Source organism: Lissotriton vulgaris, chromosome 5, assembly GCF_964263255.1.
Source record: "Lissotriton vulgaris chromosome 5, aLisVul1.2, whole genome shotgun sequence".
NCBI lineage: Eukaryota > Metazoa > Chordata > Amphibia > Caudata > Salamandridae > Lissotriton > Lissotriton vulgaris.
The window spans coordinates 715383656-715409644 of NC_141693.1; the positions used below are offsets into that span (position 1 = coordinate 715383656).

At 47.5% G+C, this 25989-nt stretch overlaps 1 protein-coding gene across 1 annotated transcript in view; it reads right to left on the reverse strand.

Moving 5' to 3' along the window:
• ZSWIM8 (zinc finger SWIM-type containing 8) overlaps positions 1 to 25989 on the reverse strand; it is a 2802584-nt gene that overhangs the window by 1553171 nt on the left and 1223424 nt on the right. The gene's annotated exons all lie outside the window — the stretch shown is intronic.

Below are 25989 nucleotides of genomic sequence, written 5' to 3' on the forward strand. Positions count from 1 at the left end.
AAATAAGTGGCAAATGGAGACTCTCGCTCTCCAAAATGCATATCAATTTTCTGGAAATGCGGGCAATTGCTCTAGCCCTTCAATCATTCCTCCCAAGGATAAAAGCATCCTCAGTCCTCATACATACGGACAACACTACCTGCATGCATTACCTCAACAAGCAGGGAGGGACGAGATCCACGATTCTATCTTGGGAAGCTCAGAAGATATGGGAAAGGGCAGTACAGCACCAGATAACCATCAAAGCGGAGCATCTCCCAGGACTAAAGAACAACCTAGCAGACAAATTGAGCAGGTTGACTTTATCGAACCACAAATGGGAACTGAACCAAATGATTCTTAACAGCATATTCCGAAAATGGGAACACCCAACCTGGATCTATTTGCATCTCAAGTGAACCAGAAATGTCGGTTCTATGCCAGCAGGAATCCTCAGCCAGGATCATGGGGGAATGCGTTTTCGATCAGATGGTCAGGGATCTTTGCGTACGCTTTTCCCCCATATCCTCTAATTCCCAGAGTGTTGATGAAAATGAAGAGGGAACCAGGCCAACTCATCCTCATTGCTCCATGTTGGCCTCGTCAACACTGGTTCACAGAGCTTCTCCTGCTATTGCATTTCAGTACTTATCGCCTTCCTCCCTCCCTCACATTGTTGACAATGAGCAAGGGACAGATCCTGCATTCTTAACCAGCTTTACTACATTTGCATGCCTGGAACCTGAGCACAATGAGTACAAAGATTTAGACTTTCCTCAAGACTGTAAATTTATTTTGTCAAACGCGAGACCTGAATTGACGTCAAAAACGTACAGGCTGAAATGGAAACATTTCTGTTGTTGCTGCCATCACAATAGTATTCACCCTTTTGATTCTACCCCAGAAAAAATCTTGCCTTACCTTTTATCCCTGGCAAGGTCAGGTCTTGCTTATGCTTCAATAAGAGTACATCTTGCAGCTATCTCTCGATACAGACGAATATTGGATACCTCTTCTCTCTGCTCTCCTCGCATCATCAAACAGTTTATGCAAGGCCTTTTCAGAACTTTTCTTCCTATCAGGTCTTCTCCTCCTGAATGGCACCTGAATATAGTCTTGTCACAATTAATGAAGCCGCCTTTTAAGGCGATCCACAAATCAGAGCTCAAATATCTCTCATGGAAAGTAGCTTTGCTTCTCGCACTTACATCAGCTAGAAGGGTGAGTGAAATCCAGGCCTTCACCATCAAGGAACCTTTCTAAATTTTCACAGAATATTTTGTTATGTTGAGAACATATCCTAAATTTATTCCGAAGGTCCCATCCCAGTTTCACCTCAATGAGCCAGTAATTCTACGCACTTTTTTCCTGCATCCTTCTTCTCCAGCAGAAAAGTCTGTACACTATTTAGATGTAAAGAGGTGCCTTCAATTTCTATTTGCAAAGAACTAAGAATCTACACAGAACAGATCAACTCCTTGTATCTTATGGACCTGTTAAGCTAGGATCTGCTGTTACGAAAAGGATTGTCACACGTTGGATTGCTTCTACTATTCAACTATGTCATGGGAAAGCGGGTAAGGAAAATGCTACTTACCAGTATGCATCTGTTCTTGTCATATAGGGCTGCTGACATTCATGTCTTAGCTTAGATCGCCACCTAGTGTTGGGTCCGGATGTTTGCACTTTGTTGTCCTGGAAGAGTCTTCGAAGTATCACGAGATAGGTGACTCCTGCCCTGGACTACAGTGCGCATGGGCATCTTCTCCATCTTCAGATTGTTTTCCGCCATTGTGGCAAAGATGGAGTATAGAAAAGTAAGAGATGACCAGACGTGGGTCCCAGGCACTCCACACCACTGGAGTCAAGCTAGCCGGGCTGATGAGAGGTGTTACCTCGAAACCGGTCCGGTCCTCGGATGCTTGATTCCGTTCTGGGAAGGACATGGCTTTTGTAGTTCGGACTGGACTGTTCCCATGGGGCACAGGGTCAGAGCTGATTTGCATATTGCCATTGTCTAACCCAGGGTGGTGTGGAGTGCAAAAAAACGATGGATTTGGGCCCAGATCTTTGGACTGGGGTGAGTGTGTGACATTGATCCACATTCGGTCCATCACCTGTTGTGTTTGCATATTCCGCCCTAAGTGCGCTGGGGATGCCCAGACGTGGGTCCCAGGCACTCCACACCACTGGAGTCAAGCTAGCCGGGCTGATGAGAGGTGTTACCTCGAAACCGGCCCGGTCCTCGGATTCTTGATTCCGTTCTGGGAAGGACATGGCTTTTGTAGTTCGGACTGGACTGTTCCCATGGGGCACAGGGTCAGAGCTGATTTGCATATTGCCATTGTCTAACCCAGGGTGGTGTGGAGTGCAAAAAAACGATGGATTTGGGCCCAGATCATGGACTGGGGTGAGTGTGTGACATTGATCCACATTCGGCCCATCACCTGTTGTGTTTGCATATTCCGCCCTAAGTGCGCTGGGGATGCCCAGACGTGGGTCCCAGGCACTCCACACCATCGGAGTCAAGCTAGCCGGGCTGATGAGAGGTGTTACCTAGAAACCGGTCCGGTCCTCGGATGCTTGATTCCGTTCTGGGAAGGACATGGTTTTTGTAGTTCGGACTGGACTGTTCCCATGGGGCACAGGGTCAGAGCTGATTTGCATATTGCCATTGTCTAACCCAGGGTGGTGTGGAGTGCAAAAAAAACGATGGATTTGGGCCCAGATCTTTGGACTGGGGTGAGTGTGTGACATTGATCCACATTCGGTCCATCACCTGTTGTGTTTGCATATTCCGCCCTAAGTGCGCTGGGGATGCCCAGACGTGGGTCCCAGGCACTCCACACCACTGGAGTCAAGCCGGGCTGATGAGAGGTGTTACCTCGAAACCGGTCCGGTCCTCGGATGCTTGATTCCGTTCTGGGAAGGACATGGCTTTTGTAGTTCGGACTGGACTGTTCCCATGGGGCACAGGGTCAGAGCTGATTTGCATATTGCCATTGTCTAACCCAGGGTGGTGTGGAGTGCAAAAAAACGATGGATTTGGGCCCAGATCTTTGGACTGGGGTGAGTGTGTGACATTGATCCACATTCGGTCCATCACCTGTTGTGTTTGCATATTCCCCCCTGGGAGGTAGAAGCACCCAATATGCCCCCGCGAGGGCAGAAGCACCCTAGAGGCCAGGGATTTTTTGTATAGGCCTGTGGTGGGAGCTGCACAGAATGGGCATGTAAATGCCCCCACCCTACCCCCCCCCAAAGAAAACAAAAGACTTTCTGCCCCTCCAGGAGGCAGATGGGGGCAACAAGGGGAATGTTTTTAGAAATGTGATTTTTTTAAGCTCAGTTTGATGTTTGCAGGGGTTCTGGGTAGGAAGGCGTTGGGGATGCACGCATGCCTACCTCCCTGGACTCCCTAGGGTATCTACTTTTCAGAAATGTGTGGGGTTGGTAGGTTTTCCTAGATGGCCGTTGAACCCGGGCCATATACCCAGGTGCCCCCCTTTGCAAAACCAGGTCGTTTTATGATAGGTGATTTTGATGTCACCACAATACGTTTTGGGCCCTTGCCTGTCGTGAGTACTTGACCCACCCACACGAGTGAGGTATCATTTTTATCTGAAGACTTTGGGGAATGCAGGGTGGGTGGAATTTTGGGGATCCACACAGATTCCAGAACTTTCCATAACAGAAATGTGAGGGAAATGTGTTGTTTGGACGAAGTTTGAGGTTTGCAAGGGATTCTGGGTAACAGAACCTCGTGAGTACCACACAAATCACTTCATCCTGGATTGCTCTGGGTGTCTAGTTTTCAAATATATATAAGTTTGCTGGGTTTCTCTACGTGCCGGCAGAGCTAGGGTTCATAATCTACAGCTAGGCCCTTTGCCAAGAAAGGATTAGTTTTCACTGTAAAAATGTGGTGTGTCCACGTTGCGTTTTAGGCCGTTTCGTGTCACAGGCACTAGGTCTACCCACACAAGTTGGGTATAATTTTTTATCTGAAGACTTTGGGGAATGCGGGGTGGGTAGAATTTTGTGCATCCACACATATTCCAGAACTTTCAATCACAGAAATGTGAAGAAAATGTTTTTGTTTTTTTTTGTTTTACAAAGTTTGAGGTTTGCAAGGGTTTTTAGGTTAGAAAACCTGGTGCGAGTAACACAAGTTACCCCATCCTGGATTTTGATAGGTTTCCTAGGTGCCGGCAGATCTATGCTTCAAAATCAACAGCTAACCTCGACCTCAAACTCTTCACGCCTGTAGACTTGGACCACGCCTACCGGGTATTATAGAACCGGATCAATCGGGTTTTATCTCAGGTAGACAATGTAGCGACAACACTAAGCGTAGTCTCCACTTAATCAATAAAACCAACTTCACGCAGTCAGACTCCGTTCTCCTGTCGATAAAAGTTGAGAAAGCGTTTGACAGGGTAGATTGGGGCTTTCTCGAAAAGATTCTGGTGCACTTTGGCATTGGGGAACGCTTTAGAGCATGGGTTGCTAGTTGTTATCATCGGCCTCAGGCACAGATCCGCATTAATAGGTTAGGCTCAAAACCATTCGAAATCCAGCGGGGCACTAGGCAAGGGTGCCCGCTCTCGCCCCTCCTCTTTGCGCTCTATATAGAACCCCTCGCACAGAGGGTGAGGGACAACCCGAATATCCGCGGCACCACCTTTGGAGGAGAGTCGCATTCAATCAGCCTCTATGCCTAAGACATCTTGGCAGCGCTGGAAGATCCTGCGCGATCAGTGCCAGCCTTCTTAGATGAAATGGAGACTTTCGGTCGTGTGTCGAGCCTTAAGATAAACAAAGGGAAGTCGATGATCCTCCTGCTCAGCAGCAACACCCATACCGCACATGAGCCCACCTCGTACAGCGGGGGATTACTGGTTCTTTTTTTTTTTTTTTTTTTAAATATATTTTTATTTTATACTTCAAAATCAGAGCACACATTTTGATAGAATATACAAATCTCTCACTTACATTTGTTCATAAATAAAAACAAAATAAGCCAGGAAAGCAGGAAGCCATTACAACAATATAAAGTATAATAACATTTCCATCATATCAAAGAGTCAACACTAAATCATATCAACCTATTCCAGCTCTCCACTTCTCCAAAGGCCCCCAAATTTTAATACCTCGAGCTCTCCCCAACCTGCCTTTTCTTGCATATATATATATTTCTAGATTATATATGGACATAAGATTTGATAACCATACTTGCATGGATGGGGGACTCTTATCTAGCCATACTCTAGCTAACATTAGTCTAAAGACAGCAGACACCATGAACAAAAACATTGCATCATTTGGATCCATTAGAGCATTTTCCGCCTCAACTCCCAACATGATTAAACTTGCTGTGAGGGTTATCTTTATCCTAAGTGAGTTGTCCAGAAAATGCTCAATATCCTTAATTAATGTATATAGCTGTGGACATGTAGCAAACATGTGGACAATATCTACCTCAGTGGAATTGCATCTAGGGCAGGTAGTACCCTCCGTACCTCCCCATTTTGCGATCCTGGCTGGAGTGTAATACAATGAAAATAAAGTTTTATAATGTTGGGATTGCAACGGAGCAGAGCAGAGCATGGACCGGCCTAATTCCAAGGATTCATTGAAGGATTCGGAAGTAGACTCTATTCTCTCCCCCCATTTATCCCTATGCTTGTCCAAGTCGTCCGGTCTATTTTTTGAAAGAAAAGCATATATCGACCTAATGGAGTGTTCCTCCCCCGTAGTTATCCCTTCCATCAAGTCATTAGGTTCAAAACCCACCGGCCCCCCTTGTTTATTTCTTAAAAAGCTCCTAACCTGAAGGTATTTAAAAAAGTCCCTTCTATTTATTTTATAAATATTTACCAAATCCTCAAATTGAACAATCGTCACTGAATTTCTTAAATCCCCAATTTGATGTATCCCTTTATCTTCCCAGCCCGCCATTACTGAATCAGCAAAAATCTCTTCCGGGAAGGATTTATTTTTATATACTTTAGTATATCTATTGAATCTTCCCATGCCTGTCTTTTTCAAAAAGGAACTCCAGATTTTAAGCGCCGCCTTAAGAGTCTTATATCTCTGTCTTCTAAGATATCCCAAATCCGTATGGTATAGGAAGCAATTTTCTACATCTTGGCCCAATACAGCTGCATATACCTCCGTTGACATACTAATAGTTTTTGATAACCCACCGCCTCCTCCTATTAGCCCCTGCATATACTGAAGAGCCGCAGCAAGGTAATATAATCTAAAGTCTGGTGCACTCCAGCCCCCTCTGTCTCTTGGTAGAGTAATAAATTTATAAGCCCTACGGATTTTTCCATGGGCCCATATAAACCTATTAGCCAGACTCTCCAACGTGTTAAACCACTTATTTTCAAAAATTAAAGGAATTGATCTAAATATATACAAAACTTTAGGCAAAACCATCATTTTTAACACATTAGTGCATCCAACCAGTGATAAGTGCAAGTTATTTATTCTTTCCAGATCACTTTTAACTTTCGCCAACAGTGGAGCCATATTGAGCTCAATTACCTCCTCCAATTTTGTAGAAATGTCAATCCCTAAATAAGTTGCACTGTTAACCACCCTGTTATCCACGCTGGTTGCAAAACTGTTCAAGATTATCTGGGTTTTTGTTTTATTCAGACTATATCCTGAAACCAGCCCAAAGACGTGCGATTCTGCTTCTACGCTCACCATAGCTGTGTCCGGATTCGGGGTCAGTATAGCCACGTCGTCAGCATAGGCAAGAGTTTTTACAATGCATCCATTCAATGACATAGGCTGTATTTCCGGGTTTCCCTCCAGTTTACGGAGTAGTGGCTCAATATATAGAGCAAAAAGCAATGGGGATGACGGACAACCCTGTCGAGTCCCTCTTTGTATATACACTAGATCTGAATGCCCTCCATTGACTCTAATTCTTGCAGCCGGACCTCTATATAAGGCTTGGATGGCCCGTATATACCCTGGCCCTATACCACACCACTTCATAACCTCCCACAGATATTCCCAGGCGACCCTATCAAAAGCCTTTTCGGCATCTAAGAAAAGTGCTGAAATAGGGTCGCCTATAGCCTCGGCTGCATCGATCATGGTTATCACTGTCCTAATATGCTGGGTAGTGCCCTTCCCAGGTATAAAGCCATGTTGTGATGGGCTCACCAAATGTTCAATCCAGCCTGCTAGCCTCTTTGCCAACATCTTTGAATAAATCTTGACGTCTGAGTTCATCAATGTGATTGGCCTATAAGAGCCAGGGAGAGATGAAGGCTTCCCTTTCTTGACAATAACAATTATATCTGCCCCTCCCCATGATTCCGGTGGTAGTCCACCCTGTTGTACATATACCATAACCTCAAACATATAAATCAGCAAACATTCGCGAAACACTTTATAAAACTCAACCGGAATTTGATCAGGTCCAGAAGCCTTTCCTGAAGGTAAACTACCCAATGCATCAATAAATTCCTCCAAACCCAAGGTAGATTCTAAAACTTCTCGCTCTTCCTTTGAAAGAGATGAGGGGACTATATCCTTAAGATAATTACTAATTTCTACACTTCCCCCTGTTTCTTCTCGTGCATACAGCTTTTCATAAAATACTCTAAAAACCTCCCTTATCCTATCCGGGTCTGTAACGATATTCCCCTGTGGATCCAGAATCTCCTTTATCTCTGCAGCCGCTCTCTGTTGTCTAATTTTAACTGCAAGAATATGACCCACTTTCTCACTGCACTCATAGGCCTCCTCCTTCTTAGCCAGATATTTCTCAGCCATCTTCCTAGAAAAGCTTTCTACCGCTTCTGCCTTTAATGCTACCAGTTTTAATAGTAAGTGCTCCAGACTAGATTTAGATTCTACTGCAGCAACTAGTCTTCCTTCCTCCATAATCAGTTTTTGCCGAATAGCTTCTATCTTCAACTTCTCTTTCTTGTGCTTTGTCAATACATAGCTCAACGTTTCTCCTCTAGCACCTGCCTTAAAGCAATCCCAGGTCTGTCCTATAGAAGCAGTGCCATGATTGATTTCCCAAAAAGACCTAATCCAACCCTCCATGTACTTCTGATATTCAATATCTTGAAGGAGGCTCCGCTCAAAGGTCCATGTTGACCTCTTACTCTGTGATTGCGAAATCCTCACTGTCAATACTAACGGACTATGATCGGAAATAATCCTTGGTTGCTTTTCAATCAATGTCTCAGAAGCCAAAGTCCTTGAGATTAAAAAATAGTCCAGTCTTACCAAAACCTGGTGTGGTGCCGAAAAAAATGTGCTGCTATCTAGCAGTGGGTGTTGCATCACCCAGGGATCTACCATTGAATTATGATTGACCATACTGGCAATAGCCCTATACACCTTTCTCTTTCTTCCACTATACACTCCTCCTATATTCAAAAATGAACTGGTAGGGTCATGCAGGTTGAAGTCACCACAACATATTACTGGTTCAGGCCACTGAGCTAGTTCTGTATTCATAAATTGCCATATCTCAGGATCATCCTCAGTGGAACCATACATAGTTACTAATGTTAACCTGAGTTTTTTAAAGCATATTTCCACCATAGCCCATCTCCCCCATTGGTCTTCTTTCTTTCTTTTAACTACCACATCTCTTCTTCTCCCCAAAATTGCAACCCCTCTTGTCCTAGATCCTTGCCTACTAGCTGCTAACACATCAAACCCCAAATGATTCATTAAATATATCTGTTTTTCTTCTATGTGTGTTTCCTGCAAACATACTAAGTCCACTTGTAAAGTTCTAATATAAGCTGCTACATTTGCCCTTTTCCTTGGATCATTTAGGCCACATACATTTATTGAGATTAACTTGCAAGACATTGGGAATTAACATAGGAAACTTTTCTTCGTATCCCGGCTATTTCTTTATCTGTGCTTTCCCCCTTCCCCAACTTTCTCCTCTCTTTTCTCATCAAAGAGATAGACAACAACAAAATATATATGTAAACAATGTGTGCTAAGAAACTTAACCAGCCTATACACTGACAATGATTTTTTATCCCCCTCCCCCTCCCCTCCCATCCCCTTGCCTCCCTACCCCCCCTCCCTTTACAGGCAAATAGGTCAGCAATGACCTATGTGTGGCCGCTTCTTGATTGTGTTAGTCGCACCCCTCTCCCACCCTCTCCAGTGCCCCCCCTTTTTACCTCTTGAAATTCTCTTCATTCTCTTCAATGAATCATAACGTTGACTTTAGAACCTACACCAATCATAAAGAATCTTGAAGAATTACAACCTACTATTTCTTCTCCCCCCCGAGCTCCTGGATAAACTCCTGAGCTTTCACTTCAGACATAAACATCCTAAATCTGCCCTTTGTAATGACTTTCAATCTGGCCGGGAACAGTAGGTATGCTTCTGATCCTAAGGTCTGAAACTGTGGTATCAATTTCCTGAGCCTCCACCTCCTCTCCACTGTCACATGGCAAAAATCCGGCCTAGAGAAGAAAGTGACACCCTCCACCGTTCTTTTGCTGTCAGGCCTGGCTTTCTGGATAATTTCTTCTCGGAGGAGAAAATTTCCGACATACACTAATATTGCTCTGGGGAGTGACGCTTTAGAGCCTCCTTCAGCACCATATGTCTTATGCTGGACAAAGGGGAATCTATGTGCCCTCTGAATCTCTGTTTCCCACTGCCACTGGGACTCAGGAAATGCACCCTTTAGTAGATTAATCACGAACCCCCTAGGATCCTGCCCTTCAAGCCCTTCTGCCACTCCCAAAATGCGAACATTGTTGCGTCTTTGACGATTTTCAAAATCCTCCATCTTTCAGAGATAATCGTCCGCCTTCTTTTCCTGTTGTGTTTTAAATTCCCGAAAGCTACCAAAGTCATCCTCCATCTTGCCAGTTCTTTCCTCGACCTCAGCAACTCTTCCAGCCAAGCCTTCATAGAGTTTGTTTGTTTTCCGAAGTGTCGTTTGAATCTTCTTGAAGTCCTGCCTTGTTTTTCGGCTTGTTGATCTTGCTTCATTTTGTATTTGCTTCAACATGTTGAACACCATTCCTAATGCATCCTCTTGCCTTGAGCCTGCTTCTTGCTCTTCCTGGTACGTCTGCGATGTTGCTGAGTAGTCCCAGTCCAGTCTCCTCTCAGCACCTCTTGTGGTTGACCCTCCATGTCTACTCAGCCTTATCTGCTTCTTCTTTTGTGTAGAGTCCTTGCCTATGTCAGTTCCCGAGGAGGTAGAGGCTGACCATTCATCCTCGTTATCTTCATCTTCATCTTCCTCCTTTTCCCCATCCTCCTCCTCGTCTGTTGATTCCTCCTCCTGCTGTATGGAGTCAGAGTCCTCGTTCACTGAGAAAAAGTGTTCCCCCTCAAATGAGCATAAATCCTCCCTTTCCCTTGCTGCCACCAAGCTTACAGAGCTCCCCCAGGTAGATTTAGGGGATCTAGGGGATCTAGGAGGTTTAGCTAATAGTTCTGCTTCCACCTGCATAATTGCCTGTAGCATATCCGCATTTTCTTGCCCCCTTGGCGCCCCCTTACCGGTATCAATGTCCTCAATAATCCCATCTGTGGGCACCGTCTGCTGCAGGGCTTCTTTTTCTTCTTTCTCTTCAGCTCGTTTCTCAGCCCTCTGCCCTGCAGTTCCCTCAGCACTCTTGTCTTCGTTCTGCTCGGTGCTCACCGAGACTAGTTGCCTAGCAACAGGCGGATCAGCGTCAGGCACGTCTCCCACTCTCGTCCCTGCTGCTGCCGCTGCGTCCTCGAGGACGCTCTGCTGAGTGTCTCTAGAATCGGTTTCCACATCCCCGGGGGATCCTCCTGCTGATTCTGCCGCTTCTGTTGTGACTGGCCGGGTAAACGATTCTGGTAAGGTAGGCTGCCTAAGGGGGGTTCCTCTATTTCTTATCTTCGTAATCGCTTGCTTTTCTGTCACTTTAGAGCGCCCTTTCATCATAGCGCTCTCATCGCCGTGTACTGGTTTCCCCTTCAACTCCGTTTTCTTTCTTGCCGGGGGTGGAATAACCTTTTTGATTGCACCCGGATTTTTCATCGGAAGCAGAGTCTTCTGTGCTGCGGGCGCCTCCGGCACAGTAGGGGTCATTTTAGTACCTTCCATCACTTCCTTGACCTTTACTTTATCAGCCTTTGCAGGTCTAAGGAGCATTTTTTTGAGTAATAAATAGACTGCCGCTTTTATTCCTCGGTTAGGTACGATCTTAACTTGTACTAGCAGGCTGCTTATGAGGGCTCTTATCTTCCTCCTGAGTCCGCCAAATTCAGCAAAAACGCTGCCTCTAAAACGGACAGCACTTGATCGTAATGGGTTGGAAAAGACGCAATCCCCAGCTCCAAATCCGTCTTCAACAAGGACAGGGTCAACAGCCATCTGGGGGGTCTCGTGCTATCATTATAGCATACAACTACTGCATACTATTACATACAGATGGGAGAGAGGTTACAATGCGACCGCTCACCACAACCCACCCGCGGCCATCTTGCCCGGGGGATTACTGGTTCTAACGCAGCTCCCATACTTGGAATTGTCCACACCCAGTCAACCGAGCAAACGGTCACTGGGAATTACTCTAGGGCCACCTTGCAACTCCAAGAGGACCTCAGAGGGTGGCGGAAACAAACGCTATCCCTACTGGGGCGCATTGCCGCGGTAAAGATGTCTGCACTTCCGAGGCTACTATACATTTTTCAGACTATCCCAGCGATGCCCCCTACAGGCACCATCAAGACCCTTCAGGAGGCGATACAACATCTGGGCGGAGAAGAGGCCACGGATCCGCAGGAGCTTGCCCTTTCAGGGGCCAGGTGAGGGGGGCCTGGGGATCACTAATTTACAGTAATACTTTCAGGTGGCACAATTGAGATACCTTGTGGAATGGTACAGGCCTGAGTTTGAAAAGAGATGGCTCTTTTCAAGACAGGGCAATGGCGCAGAACTCGTTCTGGAATATTCCCTTTCTCCACCGCACGCACAGGGTTAGATACATTCAGAAATCGCCCATAACCCGCACTGTGCTACGCGTATGGGACTCAGCGGCAACTTAAAGAGAGCTCACAACCTTCCCGTCACCGCTCACACGTTAGTTTGACAATCCTAATTTTGCCCCAGGGGTCGATACTCACACATTCTCACAATGGCGCGGTTCCCCTTGCAGATCAGCGGGTTATCTCTTTGACTTAGAAGGATTTATACAGTTTACCACACTACTGCAGGTCTATGAAATCATCGCCCCACAACGTTTCCAATGCTTTCAAATCCGTCACTGGTTATCACACCCTGACATCATCCCCCTAGTAGCCAGGAAGCTGACATTTGAAAAATGGCTCGTTACCTAAGACTCAGATCGCAAATTAATCACTGACCTCTATAAGATGATCTCCCTACCTCCCGAGACTCACCGCTCCGCCGGCCAGCAACGCTGGGAGGCGGAACTGAGGCAACCGCTCACGACCCGGGAATGGCACTCTATATACTACAGAGCCCACCAAACAGCCAGGAACACAGCAGGCAGAGAGAAGGCGGTGAAATTGGCGACTTACTGGTACCTGACCCCGGTCATGCTGCACAAAGGTAATCTGTCACGGACTGACTTGTTGGAGAGGGTGTGGCGAGGAAGGCACCTGACGCATCTTCTCTGGGACTGCAGGAAGGTCACGGACTGTTGGACGTCAGTCCTTAAAGACATAGACGCTTATTTTGACATGGAAATTCCAAGATTCCCCGAATATAAACTATTGGGGCTCCCGAACATGCTCACATTCCAGCTGAAATCCCCTAGAGGAAGGCAGATCAGCCTAGCAATGCAGGCGGCTTCTCAACATATCCTATCTCTCTGGGGCACAAATGCGCAGCCCACACACACCGGTTGGCTACACAAACTTTGGTACTTGCTGGGTATAGAGCGCATCCAAGCCAAACTCACACAGTCCACGGCCTCTTTCCACACAATCTGGCAGCCGATCCTATCTCCCCTATCGCAGGAATTTAACAAAATAACATACCCGAAATACCTCCGCCTGTTACGCCTCACCGAGGCATATCAATCTGCAGCAGAGTCTGGGCCACAGTCATCATGAGTATCCCACAAACACAGATCACAGCACACTGGTTGGGGGGGGGGGGAGAGGGGGGGAGGGGGGCTGGGGGAGTTCTTGTTGTAAATGTTTGTACTCGCTACTGACCCAAGTTAAGAGATGCCATCCGAAACAAAGAGAGCACTTATGGACACTTGTCTCTCCAAAGGACTCACACTTACAAAGTTATCGCATTCCTAAAAGTCGGGCATTACAATCCTGTTGTGGGCGCTTACAGGAAATAAAATGTACTTGTCTTTTGTTAAAACCAATAAAACAAATTTAAACAAAATCTACAGCTAGGCACTTTGCAAAAAAAAAAAAGGGTCAGTTTTCACTACAAAAATGTGGTCTGTCCATGTTGCATTTTGCGCCATTTCCTGTTGCGGGCACTAGACCTACCCACACAAGTGAAGTAACATTTGTATCGGGAGACTTCGTGGAACACAGAATTATAGAGCAACTGTTATTATCTATTTACTTTGATTGCATTTCTGCCTTCCAAATCTAAGACAATGTAAAAAAAAAAATCACTTTGAAAAATGTCCTATAATTCACATGCTAGTATGGGTACCCACAATTTCGTAGATGTGCAAATAGCTACTGTTTCTGAACTCTATATTTTGTTCCCATTTCAGAAATGCACAGGTGTCTTTCATACCGATTTTTCACAGTTTATATTTTCCCAAATAAATTGCTATATATAATAAAAACCATTGCAAGACGCTGCTCAGTTATTGGATCTGAGTTCGTCAGGTTCTTGGTCAACCTACAAGTCCTCTATATCCCCACAACCAGAAGGGTCCAGCGGATGTAACAGTATATTGCTATAAAAAATCTGTCATACTCAAAAGAAGTTACAGGTGAAAACATTGGCACAAACGGCTGCTTTCGTCAACTCATTTTCAATTTTTCCTATTTTCAACTGTTAGTTTCTATAAAAACACCTTGATGGATCTACAAAAATGACCCCTTGCTGAATTCAGAATGTTGTCTATTGTTTTCAAATGTATAGCTTTCCAGGATCCATTATTGCTTTCATACCCATTTCTACCGATTCGATAAGTCTTTATTTCGATGCACATGATCATGAAAGACATTTACATTTAAAATAGTAATAACATAACATTCCATTCTCGTGATAGTAGAAAAATAACAAAATATATAATAAGTCCACAATTACTCCATCATTATGTACAATAAATTCATCTAAAACGTAATAAAAAGAGACAAAAGTCCGAGGCCACAATACTTTGAAAACCAGATGTAATTGACACCACAAATAAACAATAATTTCTTTAAAAAGACCAGGTAGATCAATATAACAGTTTAAATCAGGCACAGCCTGTGGGCACGGTTATCCACATCCCGTGAAAAAATTTAGCAACCACGGGGGGGCAGAGCTAGCCACGAAGCGAGATGGCCGCCGCTTGAGCGAGCTCCTCGCCCGAGCCCCGTTTATCCTTTAAAAAAATATCCTTGTCTCCTCTCTGACCCTGCTGAAACACGACCTAAGACCCGCGGGTGACCTAGCAACACTTCCCATCAGCCAAACACCACAGATTGAAGCCGCGGGATCCGAGATCTGGGTCCTTTGGGTGGAGAGGCCTACTGGTGCTGCCGAGTGCCTGGAGCCCTGTCCTCGCATGAGCGGAGAACAGAGGCGCAGGCCGTGCACGGCGGCCGCGCTGGGTGACGCGCCCCGCCTGCTGAGTCCAGACTTCCAAGCGGAGCGACCGGAGGCTGTGACGAGGATCGCGAGACTCGGGGGGCTGCTGTCCTGCAACGCGACCCGGCGGAGGTGAGGTGGGCCCGCGGCCGGAGGAGCGGCCCCGGGAGCCGAGGCAGCTGAAGCAGCGCTCCCTCCCGTCCTCCTTCCGCCCCTGTCTCTGCAGCGGATCCCTGGGGAGAGCCGCATCGGGACTGGTCTTAACTCACCCCCCCGGCAATAGCGCGGTGACTGCGGCCCCTGTACACGCTGGATGCCCGAACGGTGACGCGCATGACAGGGAAGCCGCACCACTGAGGGGCGAGGGGCCGGGGGATGGCGGAGGCCGCCCATAGCGAAGCTATCTGCCTGGCTGCCACTGAAGAAGAGATCGGGGAAAGTGTGGTGACTACTGCGCTACCAACCGGTGGCGCTGCTGGGCCATTGAGTAGGAACCACAATTCCAGTGTAGCGCATGCTTTTGCCTGGCGCCACGAGGGAACTGAGCTGGCGCCACGACGGAACTGAGCTGGCGCCACGACGGAACTGAGCTGGCGCCACGACGGAACTGAGCTGGCGCCACGACGGAACTGAGCTGGCGCCACGACGGAACTGAGCTGGCGCCACGCGCGACCACAGAGAGCTTGGTGTGGATTCTGGCGAGGTGCGCAGTGGATCGCTAACACACACAGGGCGGGAGTGGCATGCACAGGTGTATACCGGTGTGGAGGCGGAGACTGAGTGGCACTGCTATCACGCTATATCATTGCAATACCCGCATGCTGGAGCTGACATCCTGGCCGGACCCCTGATTTGGCCCCGACGAGTGAGCCTTTCCTCTTCTGGACCTCTGCGCCAGGACGAGGCCCCGCGCTGCTTCATCGCAAACCGCGAGGGCGGGGCCATGGGGAAACCTGACCGCAACCAGCCAAAAATAACTTTTGACCAGACCAAAAAACAGCAAGACGCTGGCGCCGAAGCGCAGGCCCCGCCCACGCAACATACATCGGACGCAGGTGTGGTCACGAATGAGGCTATACAGAACATGTTTCACACCATACAGACCTCCCTCACGAACATTGACAGAAAGATAGACTCTAACATATAGGGTGGATAAAATGTCCGAGCGCCTAGATAAACATGCGGAGCGCGTAGACATGGCGGAGCGACGAATCTCCGAGGCCGAAGACTCCCAGACAAGAGTGGAAACGAAGCAGACAAGGATGGAGAAACAACTACTGATGATGGCATCTAAGACGGCGGATTTGAAGGCCAGGTACAGGTGGAGTAACATCCGCCTGATGGGTGTTTCCGAGACAACCAACACAGGCCCAATGGAACGCTATGTAGAGAACTTACTCGTCACCATGCTTGGCCGGGACACCTTCTCAGAAGTTTTCATCGTGGAAAGAGCACATAGAACATTGGCGCCAAAACCACCCACTGGTTCTAGGCCGCGGCCCATTATAGCTAAAATACTCAATTATAGAGACCGGGATGCGGCGCTACGGAAAGCCAAAGAACTAGGTACACTCACTCATGAGGGGATGAGCATAACCATATATCCGGACTTCACCTCAGTGGTGCAAGAGGCACAGAAGAAGTTCCTGGACGCAAAGACAAAACTACGAGAGCTCCAAATACCCTATACGATGTTATACCCTGCACGGCTCAAAATCACAACGGAGGGTAAATCGAGAATATTTAACGACGTAGCGGAGGTGCAGTCATTCCTGAAGCAAAAGGAGAAGCAAAGCGTGCGGAGAAGATCACTGAGAAGCACACATGGGGATCCCCCCGCACTGTCCGATGTTGAATAGTTTGTATTTGTGTTGCACGGGGGCTGAGGGGAGGTGAGGGGCTGACGGCGTGCCGCAGGAGCTAACAGAAACTGGACACTAGAACCGGCGCTATGGGACAGCAGCGGCCAACGGACCCAGATAAGTGACTATTTAATGTTTCTTCCCTATTCTTGGCCTGCTGCATGCAAAATTGATGGGGCTACTGATGGCACTGACCTGATGTTCTATATTGTTGCCCTGTGGCTTTTGCTAAAATGCTGGGAATATTGGGGGAGGGGAGACAATATTGTGATGTAGGGGCTCACACTTGTGTAACGTTGGTTACAGGAAATGGGTAGGCAGCTCCGACCTCCGCGCGTGAATCGCACAGTTTTTTGATCTTTGCAATTCTTGTTCTCTTTTGTTAAGTTGATTGTGGGACAAGATGAAGAATGTTTTGAGGGATGTCTCCACTAGTTTTGGGGCGGTGGAGTGGGAGGGGGTGGGGGGAACCAAAAACTCTGACTGGCAGACTGCAGGCTAATACATCCAAGACTGATATACTCCGACGGCAAACACGTGGAGGGTTGACACTACATTGGACAGCACACAATGGGTGGCCCCCTTAAAGATTGCAGACCTCAGAGCCTCCTCACGTGGAACGTACGGGGCCTGCACAACCCCCAAAAGATACGCAGGTTGATAGCTTATTTAGATAGGTACAAAATAGATGTAGCCTGCCTGCAGGAAACACACCTCACCGACTCTCGGGAACAACATATCGGTAAACGATGGGCCTCGTACAGGCTGGCATCCTCCTATTCGTCCTATGCTAGGGGGGGTTCTCATATGTGTAAAACGCACTGTCCCCTTCACCCATCTCAAATCATTTCGTGTTGACCAGGGGCGCTTTGTTATACTACAGGGTGACTATGGGGGCTCTGTATTGACTATAGTGAATGTATACGGCCCGAACATAGACGACCCTGACTTTTATACTAAACTCTGATCGACTCTGAGGGAGATGCAGACAGGCACCATAATCTGGGGAGGGGACTTTAACACTTGCCTAGACCCAACATTAGATCGGTCGACTGGCCTGGACAGATACGGCAAACGCTCGGCAAGGGTGCTGCGAGAGGGGATGTCTGAATGGAATATGCTGGATGTGTGGAGGCAGAGGAACCCGGACAAACTGGAGAGAACATGTTTTTCGTCCACACACCTCACATGGTCTAGACTTGACTACTGGCTTGTCGCTCAAGGCGCTTGCACTTGGACTACAGAGGTGGCGCACATGCCCAAGACCATGTCAGATCATGCACCAGTCGTGCTCAAACTAAAAGTACCAACGCATACACCAAGACAGTTCACCTGGGGACTGAAACACACCGCATTACAGGATCAGGTGTTCAGAGAGGGGTTAAGGTAGGCCATAGTGACCTTCTTCAAGCACAACACGGACTCTGTTCAGAGCGCAAAAACTTTGTAGGAAGTATTCAAGGTGACCATTCGAGGCCACTGCATTAGTACCCATGTGGGTATTTTGAGGGACATCCAGACCCAATTGGGGAAAATCGAAAAGGACATACAGATATTGGAACGTAGGTTTGAGGAGGGCCCAGCAGACTCTATTCTAGCCGAGATACGACAACATATAGATAGATATAATGAATTCGCTGCGGACGAAGTAAAATACCTCTCGCGCAGGTACGTGGCACGTAATTATGGTGAGGGAGGTAGGCTTGGAAGGGCTCTATCATTCAAAGTCAAGCCTTCACAAACCACGACACACATTACAGAATTAGAAACAGCGCAGAATACACACGTATATGATATGCCGTCCATATTGACTTGCTTCACTGACTTTTATACACAATTATACAAGGCTCGAGCAACACCCACCACCTCGGACATTTGGCAATACCTAGATGATATTGGGCTAGCCTGGCTGTCTGATACACATAGGAAATATTTCTGTCTCCCAATCTCTAAAGACAAAATAATTGAGGCTTTTAATTCATTGCCCAATAACAAGGCCCCCGGCCTGGACGGACTCCCGGGCGAGTTTTATAAAGAATATCGGGACAAACTGATCCCTCACTTTGCAGCAATGCTCGAGGATGCGTATGATGAGGTCATGCTACCGGACACTCTTATGGAAGCGCTACTTGTATCGCTTCCAAAACCGGGCAAGGACCACTTGCACTGTGAATCCTATAGGCCCCTGTCCTTAATTAATATGGACGCTGTGAGAAGTTGGCCTGATATATAATGTTTCCAATTCTGGAACCACCTTGTATCAGTCCAAACAATCCCTTATGGTGTCTGGTTGTAAGTCAACCTTATAGACAAGCTTTCTTAATGGTAGCCTAGACTAAGCACCCTTAAAGGCTAAACTCAAGAGGTCGTGTTAAGCGAGCTGTTTTACCAATCACAATCCTGTAATATCAAATGAAAGGACACCACACAAGTATGTATTATAAAAATATATGTGTTTATTACTAAAAATAATCCCCAGCACTCTTTATGAGCAAAGGGGCACAAGCGTTAAATCAAAAGCAAAGTATAACATACAAAGTTGCACAATTATGGATGAGGGCGGGTGGCCACTCAAACCATATATTAAAAAAGTGGTATAAGAGATACCAATCGAACAGTGGTTAGGCCTAGGGAATCGCTGGAAGCAGTCGGGACAAGCAATGCTGAAGTCGGGAAAAGCCCGCGGGATTCGGGTGCACCGCTTAAAGCACACGCATGCACCAATGTTAAGTCAATGGTGCGTAAAAGTTACACAAATAGAGTTTAAGGACACTTACGCTGAACCTGGAAGGACAAAACTTTAGACACAGGCCCTAGAGGTGTGTACCAGTGTGGGAACACCGGCGTTGCAATGTTACCTCACCCACAGGAAGCGGGTGCATAGGGTCGAAGTGGCGTTGGGTTTCGTCACTCAGGTTCTTGGTGCTTGAAGCTGAAGATGCTGGAGGCGATGTGAAGGAGAAGTGTCCGGTGTGATCCAAGGGTGGGTCAGAGTAGAAAAGTACCTGAAAGCAGAGGGGACAGAGTCTGGGTCACTCAGCAATGACCAGGGTGGAACCAGGACGGAACCAGGCAATGTCGGGCGCAATCAGGTGGTTATCGAGGAGCTTCTCTCCACTGCCACTTGGGCTCTGGGGCATCAGCGACGTCCAGGAGCGGGTCACGAGCTGTCCCACGCAGGCTCTCACCGTCGGCGCTGTCGGCTTCAAGATCGGAGTCAACAACACTTGGCAAGAGCAATCCACGCGGGATTGGGAGATTGCTTCTCACTCGGACCAGGAGGGTCAGAGCGGGGGCTCCTTTTCAGAGGAGCTGGTGCAAGTCTGGAGCAACCAGAATCGCAAGTCGGTTTTAGGTTTTCGTCGGCACAGGGACCACAAGCCAGCTGGCAAGTGACGGGGCCAACGCGTCGAGCCAAAGAAAGCAGAAGGGCCCCACGCAGCACTCGTCGAGTGTAGAGGGGTGAGCTTCGGTGCAAGAGTGGCTCAGGGTTGAGGCTTCTCAAACCCCGGTGTACAGCTTCGAGGGTCACTCGTGGGCTGCACGGTCAGCGTCTCGTGGTCTTTTCAAGATGGCGTGCCCCACGCTTCCGGTCGCCTCCACGGGTCTCAGCTCTGCAGGGACTGTGGATCGGGGTGTAAGAAGGCAGGCAAGCTTGATCTCGTCGATCTCTGTCGCTCGAGTTCCGGCGGGAACTGCAACAAAGCAGACATTGAGGTGCTGGAAGGTGCCTGTTTGCACAGGGTGGTCACTCCTTGACCACAAGGGAGATTCTTCAGTCTTCTGCGTCGAGTAGGATGTCGAAGGGTCCAGAGTTTCGTTTCTTATGTTTCATCAGGATAATCTGAGTGCGTTGGCACTGCTCCCATTCTTATACCAATCTAGGGGGCTGGATTACCTGCTAGGTCCCCTCCTATGGGTGGGACCCAGGAAGGGGGTGGATACACCCCTTTCCTTTGATCCAGGCCGCGCTGGGACAGGGGCTGGTGTGCCCCAGAACCGGTTTGGCCGCATTATGCAAGGGGCAGCCTTGTGCTCCCCAGGCAGTGTCTGGTTTCTTTCAAACACCCCTGCTACAATCCACTATCTCCTGTCTGGGGTGGTGTGACACCTCCCTGTAACAGAAAAGCCTTTGTCCAGGCCTCCTCTGCGGAGTTTCGGTCAGCAGCAGGAGGTCAGACTTGTGTCTGTGGCAGAAGCATCCATTTTGTGGATCTGAGGCTCTTTTAAAAGTCAACTGCGTTTCAGTAAAGTAACATGTCTTCTCCCTCTAGAGGGGTGGAATGCTATCCCCGTCGACAGAACTGTCTAGGGGATAGTATTCCAAATCGTATGACACCTTACACGACATGTTTTGATAAAGCCAAACCAAAGTTGCTATATAACCGTGAGGATTATAAAGCACTTAATAGTATATGGTATGGCATTATCCCGGATCAGCTTAGGGAGTTGTTCCCGACAGCTGCAGACAGGCTCAGCTCATGCTAGAGCACCATCTCACATTAAACCACGCACTCTGCCTCCAGGATTGATAAGGCCTTCCATAGGAGTGGCTCACAGGTTTATATGTGTCCAGATATAGGTTTAGATATAGGTATACTATATCTAAGCAAGGGGTGATTACATCCACTTGCCCCAGCTGAGTGATCAGCCATTTGAGTCAATTTAAGAACCAGCCAGGGGTGGCAAAAGCTATGCTTCAGCCCCTGGTAGGCCTTAGTGGCACCTATGCCCTGAGCACCTATAGTGCATGGTACAGGGGCTGACAAGGAGTCCATTTCCAATTGGGTTATGTACCTATAGTACATGTCTGTGAATTTAGAGAGAGAACAGCAGGCTGGGGGTCTGATTAGCAGGCCCACAGCCTCAGTAGGTCGTAAACCAGTGAAGCAAAAAGCAAAACTTTGGGGTGACTATAGGATAGCAGACCTTACTCTCCTACAGACGCAAAGATCCTGGCAAAAATAATAGCAAATAGAATTCATCCACTTCTTTGCAACCTTGATATTGCCGGATCAAGCAGGATTCATGCCAACGCGATCCACGGCCCAAAATCTCCAAACGATTTTTTCCCTTTATCATCAATTCGACCCAGAGGTGCCAGCGGCGGGCGGCCCTCTTGGACGTCGCAAGAGCATTTGACTCCGTGGAATGGAGTTTCATGTTTGTGACACTGTGTAAAATGGGGTTTCTATGAACCGTTTCTGAAGTGGATTTCTCTGTTATACACTACTACGAAAGCACGGATACGTATTAACGGTCTGACTTCGGCTCCCATACCAATCACCAGAGGCATGAGGCAAGGGTGCCCATTTTCCCCCATGCTCTTTGCTCTAATACTTGAGCCGCTGGCCTGCAAGATTCTTCAGAAGCACTCTGACACTGCGCTGCAATTCACTCTGCGACCGATTAGTATCTCATTGTATGCTGACGACATGGTCCTTTACACCACACATCCGAATAGGAACCTGAACCCGCTTATTAGAGTATGTCCAATATGACCAATACGCTGGCCTCAGTATCAACTGGGACAAGTAGGTGTTGATTCCGCTCACCGTCACCACTGCGAAACCGGAGTTAGACTATCCCTTAAGATGGTGCACTGACCCGGTCAAATACCTGGGGATATGGATTCACAGAGACCCAGAAATAGTTATTAGGGAAAATTATGGAACGGCACTGACTAGATTAGAGGAGCAAGTGGACAGGTGGATTAAAATGCCCCTCTCCATGGCAGATAGAATAGGCCTACAGAAGATGATTATCCTACCTAGATTTCTATACCTATTCTGGATCGTCCCCATCTGGCTGTCAAACGCATTCTTTAATAAATTGCGCTCAGTGCTCCAGAGGTTGACATGGGCCGGACGGCATGCCAGAGTGAGCTGGAGGGTCCTTACACAGCCATATCATCTGGGCGGTTTTCGAGGCACCTGACCTGCAACTATATTATATTTGCGCACAAGCTCAACATGCACACTACTGGACACAGCCCCACGCTTACATATCACACGTTGCAGTTTAAAGGGACAATGTCTTCCCAGAATCGCAGATGGCGTTGCTGTCCGAGCCTATACGTTGTGCCCCAGGGGACACGATACACACGGCAAGGAACACCTCGAGAGCATGGCATGTACTGGCGCGTAAAGCGGATAAAATGCAGATATACACACGAGCCCTCCATACAGCACAACACCCTAAGCTCACAGTGAAACAAGAACCCAAAATGCAGGCATTACTAGAGGAAATGGGCTTCCGAACTCTGGGCCAGGCGTTCCCACACAACACATTTCTTAACTGGTCCGACTCCGCCCTCTGTGCACACCAGACTCCGATGAAACATTTTGCATATCTGCGCTTTCGTGCGGCCATGAGAGCACTGTACACTACGTTCCCCGAGGAACCGGAGCAACTGGCCACACTGCAAGCACAGCTCACAGCTCCATCACGTACTCACTTGGTAAGGCGACTATACACCACGGCCCAACGGGAGCGTGCAGGAGGAATCACGGCACCGAAAGATAGATGGGAAAGGCTGCTAGGCACACTGATTGATGAGCAAGACTGGCAATATAGCTGCACGCAGCTCACGCTCCTAACGTCAAACTAATCTACACTTAATATACTTTAAGTTCCTCCACCAGGCCTCCTACACGCCCGCAAAACGGGCTCCTTCATCTGAGACTTAGGGACCCTGATTCCTGCCGCCGCTGCGGCTCGGCTGGCGCTGACTTTTTGCACGTGGCGTGGTGTTGCAGGGACCTACAAGCCTACTGGTGCGCTGTCACGGATGGGTTACACACCATGCTCGCGGAACATATCCCGAACACGCCTCAGACGTGTCTCTTGGGACTTAAAAAGCTTAAACGCGCCAGTCGAAGAAAGATTCTGGCAGTGGCGCTGCTACTGGCGAAACGTAGAATATCGATCAGATGGGGCAGCAAGAGGCCGCCCAGATTCAAGGACTGGATCATTGATATGACATACTGCAGAACTACATTGGAGGCCTACGCGGAGGAGATACCGCTGGCTTCAAGACCCAGAGACTTTTGGGAGCCATTGACACTATATTTACAAAGCACACAAGCGACCACATAAAGGCTGACTGCTCTCTGGCCATCCAGTTGCCGAGGAACCTCAAATGTAAACACCTGGTTACTCATCCCAGTGATTGTTAAGAACTTTGAGCTACACGAGTCGGTGGGAGGAAGGGGCGAATGATCAGCGATAAGTGTCGGTATATCCCTCTACAGTGTTCTCAATGTCGGTTTAAATGCATATAATACTACTGTGCTAGAGTGTCAACTGGACAATATGACAATGTGATATGAACATGTATGCTTTGTGTCTGCTGGGCAGAATGAAAAATAAAATAATAAAAAAAAATTGAAAAAATTAGCAACCGCAATTACAGTTGATTCCTTGCTATCCGTTTTCAATATTCTTAGTGCTTCAATGCCAGTGTTGATCCCCATCATCAAACAGTTGGGCTTCAACCATGTGCGCCTCAGTTTTATGTATACTGGACAAACACGGAGAATATGAGCTATCATTTCTGTCTGAATCGGGCAAAATGGACATTTCATACAAGTTCTGGAACGCCATTTACCAGTGAATGAATTGATAGGAAGGGTACCCACCCTGAATTGGTGGTACAATTTCCTATCACTGGGGACCGTGATAAAATCCCAATACCCTTCATAGACAGAGTCATGTTTAGTCTCCAAGAAATCTCTTGACAAAGAGGGCCTAGTTAATGACATGTAGCGTTTCATGGTGACAATATTCCAATATAGCTCCTTAAAATCCTTCCGAGATGGAAACACATTATCTACAGGGTTTTGCCACAGAGAGTTGAGGCCCATGTCATTGTAGGTGGCCTTTACCTGTCTTAACCATAAGATTTTACATGCACTATTGGCATCCCTGAACTCAAGTAGAGCTTGTGCGAACTGGGCAAGCTCGGGCGTCACCCAGAGCCTCCTCCAGTAGGTCACAGGTCTATAACGTGCCACATCCTCTGAAAAATGACATCCCAAATCATAGTAGAGGGGTAATAATGGGGTAGATTGAGGGAGGCCAGTTATGCCCCTCATAAACTTATGCTGAGAGGTTGTCAGTGCCGCTCGATTACAAAAGCCCCATAGTTCAGCCCCATAAAGGACCGAAGCAGTAATTTTTGAGTTGTACATTTTTAACAGAGGGACAATCGAATTCGTATGGGAAAGGCGTTGTTCCTTTAATAGGGCACCAGATAATTGTGCATGTTTAAGGACCAACCGATCTATATGGGGATTCCAGTTTAATTTGCATCCTAGCATGATACCCAAGTAAGTAAAAACTTAGGTCTGCTCAAGTGTGACTTCATTCATGGCTACCCTCCCTCTTACAATTGTGTGTTTTTGTAGCACCATGAACTTAGTCTTGTCCACGTTAATTATAAGGACGTGATCCCGGCAGAACACTTCAAATCTCGCAATCGCCGTCTGCAGGCCTAGTTTTGTTTTAGAAATTAACAAGGTATCGTCAGCAAACATTAGCCGAGGGATCTTCCTACCATCAAGAGTGGGGGCATCTGTGGGGTGATCTAAAAAATACTAGATCACCCTATTAATGTACAGGGAAAACCGTGTTGGTGCCAGTACACACTCCTGTCGGACCCCTCTGGCGATCGCAAATCTGTCTGTCACTTTCCCTTGCTGACCTCAGAGCGAACTTCAGCAAAATTTGCATCATGAAGTTTAATTAAAAAGGCCAGAAAATCCAAAGGCATACCCTGTTCCGCAAGGACACTCCACAGCTTGGCACGTGGAACTAATTTGAATGCTGACTTGAGCTCTACAAATGCAGCATATATTCTACCACCTTTTAAGGATCACCTCGCACCAGTAAATTAAAACAAATCTAAAAACCTGGTCTATAGTGCTTGTGTGTGAACGGAATCCAGCCTGTAAAGGTGAGGGGATATCAAACTTGTCAATCCACCCCTGAATTCTACTTAACACGAGCCTAGCAATCACTTTCTGGATACAATCAATTAAACTTATAGGCCTATAATTGCCAGGATCTGAACGATACCCCTTTTTAAAAATCAGAATAATCTCAGCGCCCATCCATGTTTCAGGGATGGGAGAGCGACTTGCAATGGCGTTCACACAGACTGAATGTAGGCTACCCATAAAGCCTTATTATGCAAGAAGAGGTCAGCAGGAATGAAGTCAAGCCAGGGCGCTCTACCACTCGGTACAGTGCTGAGTGCTGTATCGACCTCCTGCTTAGTAAAATGCCAGGGGGGATAGCCAACATGGTTAATGGGAGGACCATGAGATAGTTCGCATTCTCTGGCACTATTTGCGAACCGCGTCTTAAAGTGTGAGACCCAGAGTTCGG